Below are 8,376 nucleotides of genomic sequence, written 5' to 3' on the forward strand. Positions count from 1 at the left end.
AACATTTATCTAACATTATTTCTTTATTTTTTGATTTTCTTTTTCCTATCACATATAGCACTTTAGTGGGGACAGGTTCTCTTAAAGGAGACCCCTAATGAAGCATGCTTGATCAGCTTCTCTGGGGAATGGCAGCTCAGAGACTGGAAGTGACAAAATCATCGCCGCTTCTGGGTTCATTCTGCAGGGAGAAGATCAGTGAACAGACTTTCCCTAGTCTTCCTCCTCTTTCTCAGCTGCCCCGTGCCATGCCAGTTCCAGACCCACAGGAGGGAGAGCGAAGCATGGGATACATGGCAGTGGGGTCCCGTGGAAGGGGCGGTGCTCACTTCCAATATAAAGCTGACAGTCGGCTTTGCACAGTAAACTCCTGGCTGTTGCCGACGTATGACATAGAGCAGCGGTTCTTAACGTGGGGGTCGCGACCCCGTCATGGGTCGAATGACTATCTGCCGGGGACTATCAGGCCGTAATCAGTGAGAGAGAAAAAAAATAAACCCATAGAAACACACAGCTAGATTCCTATTGGCTATTTCACTTTGCAATAGCCAATAGCAAACTAGCTATTGAGCCCGCCCTCTGCTGCTGCCAATTAGCAGAGGGGTACCTGAAATTAAGGTCCAGTTCTAATGATAGCATTCCTATGGTGGTTTTTATTCTGACGGCGTACATATCTGCTCAGGTAGGCCTGCACTCTCTCACCCCCCCTCCCCCCCACATGGTGCTGCTTTAATGTATTGCTGGGGTAGTCGGTAGTGGGATTTGTAGTCCTCTCTAGCTGCTAGTACATTGTGCTGTACCATCAGCTATAGAGGACTACAAATCCCAGCAATACATTATACACTGTACATTTGTTGTATTCCTCTGTAGCTGGCGTTATTCTGCGTTGCGCCGTATAATCATTATACAGCACACTGCAGAATACCACCAGCTGTAGAGGACTACAAATCCCAGCAATAATAAATGATACGTCGCAATGGAGAATAACACCAGCTACAGAGGACTACAAATCCCAGCAATAGTACATTATAGTATAATGTACTATTGCTGCGATTATCGGTATTCCTCTGTAGCTGGCGTTATTCTGCGTTGCGCCGTATAATGATTATACAGCACACTGCAGAATAACAGCAGCTATATAGGACTACAAATCCCAGCAATAATACATTATACGGCGCAATGGAGAATACCAGCAGCTACAGAGGACTACAAATCCCAGCAATAGTACATTATAGTATAATGTACTATTGCTGCGATTTTCTGTATTCCTCTGTAGCTGGCGTTATTCTGCGTTGAAAATACTTTTACTGTTAGGGGTTGCCACAACTTGGGCAATTTTATCAAAGGCGTCGCGGCACTAGAAAGGTTGAGAACCGCTGAAATAGAGGATTTGTTGTCTCCTTTTAAGCAGTGGTTCTCAAACTGTCGGTCGCTGTGTGTCCTCCTCAGCCCTCTCCTAGCGCAGCAGTGTCAGTTCTCCTGCCACGCCGCCAGATATAGCTGCAGCAGCCGCGTCATCCCTAAATTTTACCACTGGGGTCACCACAACTTGGCAAATGTTACCAAGGGGTCCCGGCCCTAGAAAGGTTGAGAACCACTGACATAGAGGTACCTCGGCACAGCAATGTGGCTTCACATATGTTTGTAAATACGTGTAACAAAAGCCTCTGTTTATAAGGAAAATTGTTTGCAGTAAAACAGTTTAGACTTTTTTTTTTTCTTGATTATCTGGTAGGTGGGCTGGTAGTGTACGCTTTGTATAGTATTGTACTGTGAACTGTGTGAACTGTCCTGCCTATGTGCACCTTACTCATTCTAGGTATACGTACACTCTCTATTTTCATACTGTGTAGTTTTCTTTTTAACGGCGTGTATACCTGGGCATTTATAACCCGGCTTTCAGATGTTTTGGAAACAGGATATGAAGTACTTAATGTAATTTACGAGGGCAATTCTTGTTACATTATTTTTGAATTATTTTGCTTTTAAGTTAAATTGGGATTATATCCCTGTCCTGTCCTTTTTCAGCACGCTCCTTAACTGTTGTTAATTCAATTGCTGTCCATTGGAAATCATTCAAAATACATGACAGGTGCTGGCGATGCATTTACAAATCCGTTCACCGCTCTGCTCAAAGGACATTGTAATTACTTTATTAATGTGCTTAGTAGATGTTTGTGTCTTAGGTGGCAGACTGCTGATTGTTAGAAGTGTGTCTATATTCACACATCAGTGAATTTCCTGCTTTTAAAGCTCTTTTGCTTAAGGCCTTGTTCACACCAAATGCAGAGCAGATCTGCATGAGTTTCTGCACACGCAGTGCAGTGAGTTGTGCCGCGTTTTTGCCGCGTTTGTGATGCGTTCATGGCCGTGTTTGGTTAAAAAATAAATATTTTTTAGTTTAAAATGGGCTTTCAGTGCCTTCCAGGGCGTTTGCATGCTTTTTTGATGCGTTTGCATGCGTTCCAGAGCAGGTAAAATAGGACTTGCTGCAGTTTTTTTACATGCTCTGGAACGGAACGCTGCGGTGTGAACTAGAGCCCAAAATACCATTGGAATACATTGGACGCAGTTTTGATCCGGTCAGTAACTGCTCTGCTCTGCTCCTGGAACGCGCTTGGTGTGAACAAGACCTAAAGCTAAGAATTTACAATCTCTTATAGTAATATAACGTCTTCACTGGTGCTGTTCAGACATGACAGAGATGAAGTCAGAGGTGAACAAATGAATATGGAAATCAGGAGCCAGTCTGTCCAATCCAGGAGCCCACAGAATTTATTTAGGAGTCCGCTCCTTGGACAACAACTACAGAAAACCCCAGAGGTTGTCATTCTTAATTGGCTACCTGGTCCTTGAGTTTCACCTCTGGATGAGGCTAAAGGTTCGGTCCACCCACATATTGAATACAAGCACTTTTTTAGGTACACAAAGCAAACCCCACACTAACATCTTAGGATACATAGTAAAATAGTGACTGTTTGAAGGTTCTAAAGACGAACCTGTTTAACTGGAGTTCCTTAAGTTGACCATACACTATACAATCTGATCCAATGTCTTTAAAGGTGAACTATGGGGTTAAGGCTTTTCCCCATAGTTCTCGGAAGGGTAACGGGAGGACACAAACTAGCGTCCTCCCGTGTAACGAGTCCCGAGGGTTCTTCCGGATTGCGGTGCGAGCGGCCTGCGTTCCACGGTGGAACGCGGAAGCCGGTCGTCACGGCAAATTCTCTGCTGATTGATAGCAGGCAGTGGTCGGGTGCAATAGCCAGCCTGTTATTGGTTATTGCAATTTAAAATAGCCAATAGCAGGCTGGCTATTGTTTCCAGCCACTGATGGAGACTTGACGCCGCTGTTCAGAGTCCGAGGGATTGATAGAACACTGGCAGAATAGGGGGCGCGGGGTAGCAGAGGAGGAGGGGCACTGTGGGAATGCAGAGTCACCGCAATCTCTTCTTCCCACTGGCGACGGCTGCAGTGGTCTGTGTCCCCGCTGCTTCGCCAGAGGGAAAGGGACACAGATCATTGCAGCTGGCACCAGCGGGGGAGGAGAGTAGGGGGAGCAGAGCAGTGGCTGCAACTAGAGATATCCCGATATCGGTACTAGTATCAGGACCGATACACGGCATTTTGACGAGTACTTGTACTTGTCAAAATGCCCCGATACATAGCGCCGAAGCTTGCGCTATGGGTTTTTTTTTCTTACCTCGCCGAGCGTCGTGTCACTGTGGCTCCGGTGGGCGGCGCTCCAGTTGGGGTCCTAATTTAGGTGGTCGGCGACTGCTCAGAGGACCCCACCTGGAACGCCGCCCAACGGAGCAGCAGTGACGCAACGCTCCTCTTCAGCTCAGTGCCGGAGAGAAGCGCCGAGTCAGCGCTGGTCCGGTGGGAGGAGCTCCAGGTGAGATCTTAATTTAGCTTGCCGGGCACCTCTGGGCCAGCTAAATTAGGACCCCACCTGGAGCTCCTCCCACCGGACCAGCGCTGACTCCTTGCTGCTCTCCTGCACAATGAGTGAGGGCAAGGGCAGGGGGCACTATTAAGCAGGGACTAATTGTAAATTTATGGTCTCCAGTGTATTAGCAGTCTGTACTCTATATGTGGTGCATATAGAGTACAGACTGCTAATACACTGGAGACCATAGATTTACAATTCTCCATGAATTGATTAAATGATCTGTATGTAGCCCTGTACTATGGATCACTTAACCCATTCATGTTAGCAGAGGATAATTGTAAATCTATTGTTGCAGGCACTCTATATGTACATGTACTATGTTCTACATATAGAATGCACTGCAACAATAGATTTACAAATATCCAATGCTAACATGAATAGGTTAAATGATCCGTAGTACATAATAGTACATAACATGTAGTTGTACTACGGATCATTTAACCCATTCATGTTAGCAGTGCAGAATTGTATATCTATTGCTGCAGTTCATTCTATAGGTAGTACATTGTACATGTACAGATTCCCAATTCACTGCAGCAATAGATTTACAATGATCCCCTGCTAACGTGAATGGGTTAAATGATCCGTAGTACATAATAGTACATAACATGTAGGTGTACTATGGATCATGATTTAACCTATTCATGTTAGCATTGGATATTTGTAAATCTATTGTTATAGTGTACTGGACGTGTGTACTGTATATGTATTATGGATCATGATTTAACCTATTCATGTTAGCAGGGCAGAATTGTGAGCGCCTCCCACAAGCTCAGCACCGAGACGCAATGCAGCGATCTTGCCCAGCGCCAACTACGAGAGGCACCGCGTGAGGCAACAGGGATCGGTGTGAAACTGTGAGTGGGGGAAGCTGGGACGGGGCTGGCTGTAAATCTATTGTTATAGTGTACTGGACGTGTATAATGTATATGTAGTACATATATATAGCACACTACTCCACTTCATTACTGCAATAGATTTACAATTTTCCCCTGCTAACATGAATAGGTTAAATCATGATCCATAGTACATAAAATGTAGTTGTACTATGGATCATTTAAAGTCACCTGTCCCTTTAAGAAAAAGTATCGGTAATTGGTATCGGCAAGTACATGAGGGGGAAGTACTTGTACTTGGTCTTGAAAAAGTGGTATCGGGACATCCCTAGCTGCAACTAATCGGAAATCAACTAATTAATGATGAGAATCGTTAGCAACGATTCTCATCGGTTATAATCGGTTTTATCAATTAGTTGTTGACGCCCTACCGTCCACCCACAAGTAGTAATGATTTATTGGTGGAGCCTGGTGCGCCGAGACAAACCGTGGCTTCTGACTTCTGTACTCCCACAGCAAGATCTCTGCTATAATTCCTGACTCGGCTTCTGTCCACCTGAGTCTTGTGTGTTCCCGGGGCTCCTGTTATATTCTCCATAATATAAAGTAGGGAAGGTGGGAGCCCCCCATGATGGCCCAATCAGTGCAGGAGAGACAGAAGAAACTGTCAGGTGGCTCTTAGTTTTGGGTGGAGTGATCCTTTAACACACACAGACCATATTTCACAAAAGTGACTGAGACATTCATTTGGGTGAGCTGATTGTATCATTGTGCTACACACCATATCTTTGTGTCAGAATTATGTGCAGAGAAATCTAAAATGAGATTAAAATAGCGATGAGCAGAGCTGAGAGACGTTATGTTAAAAATAACACCTTGGCATGTGAGAGCCGATCGTCTGTACAAATCATGAAACATTGCATTCTTGTTGTTGTCTGGAGGATCCTGGACAGAACTTTGCTGTGTGTATGTGGATTTGGGAAGCTGGAACTCTGTCAGGAACATACATCTGTCAGGAACATACAGTATTGTGACATGAAAGGTGGAAACAGTTCTGGTGTGCTCAGCAGCCAAATACTGACTTTAACACTTTCAGTGCCAGAAATGTTTTTGCATTTAAAAAAAAAAAGAAGTGTTAAATGCTAATTTTTGGCCTGAAAATTGCGTAAACCTCCCCCCACAATTCTTGTTCTGAAAGCAGAGACCCTGGAAAATAAAATGGCGCAGCTGCATCTTTTTTGTGACATATTTAACTTTTTATCAAGCCGAAATGCGTTCAACTCATTTTAATGCACGCTAACAAAATATAATGGCCACTTTATAGATAATATATAAAAGATGAGGTTGCATTAAGTAAATGGTTAGAAAGCTTGTCATGTCTCAATTTTGTGTGTCGGATACATGGTGGACAAGAGAAAGATATCAAAGCTATATCTTTGTGTTTAGGTTACTTTGTAAGGTAATGTGAAATAAACTTCATACCAGAGACCCATTTGTTATTACTGTCTGCATCCTTGAAGCTGTCCAGTCCAGCCTGTTGTACAGGTACATAACCAACTCACAAGTGAGACAGAATGGTCAGCATAAGCGGAGTTCTAGTGTGCGGGAAATGGCAGTGCTATCACTGTTATTTACTATGAAGAGGGAGAGAGAAGCTCTGCAGATCAAGTGGAACCTACTCCTTTTTTACTTGCTCAAACCAGGTGTCAGTCCATAAGAAAGACATTCTGGCATTGCGACATTTGCGGCATTGCTGTATCACGTATGACTCAATTACAGAGCGACGTTGGATTTAATAACATTTACAAATGGTCTTTGGAGCCTTGCTCGCCTGCAGATAATGTTTCTGACACTGGCTTCTCAGGCAGTCAGGATGAACGCGATCTCTCGCTGACATTGAAATGTCTGAGACGGGGAGATTAATAGCTGTGACAGAACACGCTCTGCCCTTTATCAGGGTAATAAGGCCTTGCACAACCTTCAAGATAAATCCCCCGAGAAGTAGACGTTAACCCCCCCCCGCTACACCTTTAATACTGTGAGAAACTGAGATTGGTTAGTACTATGAAGCAGGGGAAGCTGCGCTTAAACTACAAATCCCAACAGGTCTCTGGTAGTCATGCCTGTAACTGTAAGTCTCAGGGAACTTGTAGTTCTACAACAGCTGGAGGGCCGGAGTTGCCGTAAAGAACATTGGAGATGTTTTCCTGGTTCTCATACATTCATTTAGGTTTCTGATGTGTTTTAGGTTATTGGGCCTATTTGGGTCCTCACATCTTTCTGTGTTTACATTTTCTCTGGTGCAGATGAGTGTAAAGCTTAACCAAAAAAACATTGCAAGGGCCGGTTCACACCGTAGCGTTGGTCTAAGGCAGGGGTGCCCACAATTTTTGTGTTAAGATCTACTTTTCAAATGACGAGCTACATGAGCTCTACCAACAAAAAAAACTCCCTCACTCTCTCTCCTGGCTGTCTCTCCTTGCTCTCCTGGCTGTCTCTCCTTACTGTCTCTCCTTGCTCTCCTGGCTGTCTCTCCTTGCTCATCCTCCTGGCTGTCTCTCCTTGCTCATCCTCCTGGCTGTCTATCCTCGCGCTCTCTCTCTCCTGGCTGTCTATCCTCGCTCTCTCTCTCCTGGCTGTCTTTCCTTGCTCTCGCTCTCTCTCCTGGCTGTCTTTCCTTGCTCTCTCTCCTGGCTGTCTTTCCTTGCTCTCTCTCCTGGCTGTCTTTCCTTGCTCTCTCTCCTGGCTGTCTTTCCTCGCGCGCTCTCTCTCTCTCTCTCCTGGCTGTCTTTCCTCGCAGCACCCTTGCTCTAAGGCAGGGGCGCCCACTATTTTTCGTCTGGAGCTCTACTTTTCCAATGTAGAGCTCATTGAGATCTACCAACGAAAAAACACCTGCATTCAGGGGCGGGAGGGGGCGTTGGCTGCGCAGGCAGGCCCCTCGCCCACAGTGCGATCGCCTGCATTAGTGCCTGTGTTCCAGTCCAGTGCGATCCGCAAAAATGCTGCGAGCACTATTTTTGCAGATCGCACTGGACCGGAATGCAGGCACTAATGTGCCTGCGTTCCGAGTGCGGGCGATCGCACTGTGGGCGATGCCATTGACTTCAATACAGCTCCACACCCCCTCCCGCACCGGAACGCAGGGAGTCGGCCTGCTTACATTCCAGTGCATTACATGTCCCGGCGTCCTGTCCTCCCGTGGTGCTCGTGTGGCCGCCGTTGAACATGGGGTGTCCTGCACTTTTCAATCTGCAGCGTCTGACACATTCAGCCGCACGAGCACCACGGGAGCATAGCCGTAGCCAGCTCCTTTTGCCTCTGAGGCAAGGAAAAAAAACAAAGTTTTTTAAATTTATTTTTTATTTTATTTTCATTATTTTTTTTTATTTTTTTTACATTTTCATAATTTCTTTTTTTTTTAAACTCTTGGGGGGGCTTCGGGGAAATATTAGGGGTCTAAAAAGCCCCCTGATATTTCCCTTTTAAAATAGAAAAAGAAATTGAGGACACAAAGTCCTCAATCTCTTTTTCTGCAGCCTCTATTCTAAATGAATGGAAAGCACAGAGGCTTCCCATTCATT

Source organism: Nanorana parkeri, unplaced genomic scaffold (genome assembly GCF_000935625.1).
Source record: "Nanorana parkeri isolate BGI_ZX_2015 unplaced genomic scaffold, ASM93562v1 scaffold719, whole genome shotgun sequence".
NCBI classification, from domain to species: domain Eukaryota; kingdom Metazoa; phylum Chordata; class Amphibia; order Anura; family Dicroglossidae; genus Nanorana; species Nanorana parkeri.